A 1,749-nucleotide genomic window follows, 5' to 3' on the forward strand; every position below is an offset into this window, starting at 1 on the left:
CACTGGGGAAGCTGGAAATCCAATGTCTGAATTCTTCATGTTTCCAGGAATTAAAAAGGAATTCTCTGTTGCCACTCACAATGAAAGCCGACTTAGGAAAGGTTCCCAAGTACCGGCAATGACCACAAACAGATTCATTTTTATTTCTCATGTGATGTGAAGATAAGTTGGAAATGCAAGTGCACATAGGATCAGGATACGATCATTTCAGGACTCTGTGATTTGCACTGATTATTTTTCTACCAGAAATGGGAAGTTGGAGAAATAGCTACGTGCCTGTGGAAATTCTATCTTCCTATGGGATTTAGTTACGGCGACCCGCCCTCCTCATATGCAAGGTGAGGGTTAAAACCAACCTTCCTGATCACACAGACGTCGATTTGTAGAGGCTGAGCTCCCAAAACCACATTAAAATGGACCACAGAGAGGAAAGTACACTGATTGTAACTAGTACCATCAAGATAATAAAAGCAAAATCACCAAACACTGTGCACCATCCAGTCAAGGAAGGACTGTGTCCTGTTCATGTTGTATCCCGATACTGAGCCCAGAACCCAGAGCCATGAGGTCTGGCACAGAGCAGGCATGTGCTTCATTGAAGATCCCGGTTTCGAGCATTAACCTTTCAGTTTTACAGAATATAGTTAATTATTTAAAAGAAAAATTTAAGCTTGAACCCAAAAAGTTAAAAACATTACATTTTGCAAAGTTACAAGTCTTGTTATATGCATTCATTGCATGACCAACTCTCTCTAAAGGATGAGAATTGTTTTCTGTTTTGGACTGCATGATGGCCTCTGGGCCTCAGTGTCCCTAACTGTAAAACTTGGGTTAGTGGGTATCCAAGGTTCACTTAAATGGCATTATTCTAGGATTATGCAATACAATGTACTCTTACAAGTCGAAATTGCTATTTAACTGAGTATTGAAAGATTTCCAGGTTGATCTCTGTTAAAATCTGTAAAATGTGTTCCAAATTCACAAGAGGATCCCCGAAAACAAATGGGAACCTTCACATCAACTCCCTGAAATCTGAGCTGCCCTTCTGACACGTTCAAGGCAATCTGTCTTTTCACAAAGGTCCATGGAGCCAATAAGGATAAACTCAATTAGCCAAGGTTCACAAAAGTTGTATTTTGTTTAAGTTTGTTTATTTATTTTGAGAGAGAGAGTGAGCATGCATGCATGCACACAGACAGGGGAGGAGCAGAGAGAGAAGTGGCGGGAGAGAAAATCCCAAGCAGGCTCCGTGCTCAGTGCAGACGCTCACATGGGGCTCAGTCCCACACCCATGAGAGCATGACCTGAGCCAGAACCCAGAGTAGGATGACCAACTGCCTGAGCCACCCAGGGCCCCCACACTTGTGTGTTTTAAATGGATTCAAAGGCTATTCTACTATGCCAAGGTATACACCCAAGAGAAATGAAAAAATATGTGCATATAAAAATATGTACCTGAATGATCACACTAGTATTATTCATAGCATCCAAGACACTCAAATAATCCAAATTTCTAACTGATTAGTGGGTAAGAAAAATGTGTTTTGTCCCCACAATGGAAGAGTACTAGTCATCAAAAGGAATGAAGTTCTGATTCACGTTACAATCTGGATGGATCTCAACTGGAAATATACTAAAGAAAAGATGGTTACAAAGGACCCCATATTTTGCCATTCATTTTATATGAAACGTCCAGAATCGACAGAAAGTAGATCGCTGGTTTCCAGGGGCTGCCACTGGCAGGGAAAA

Source organism: Suricata suricatta, chromosome 9 (assembly GCF_006229205.1).
Source record: "Suricata suricatta isolate VVHF042 chromosome 9, meerkat_22Aug2017_6uvM2_HiC, whole genome shotgun sequence".
In the NCBI taxonomy this organism is placed as follows: Eukaryota; Metazoa; Chordata; class Mammalia; order Carnivora; family Herpestidae; genus Suricata; species Suricata suricatta.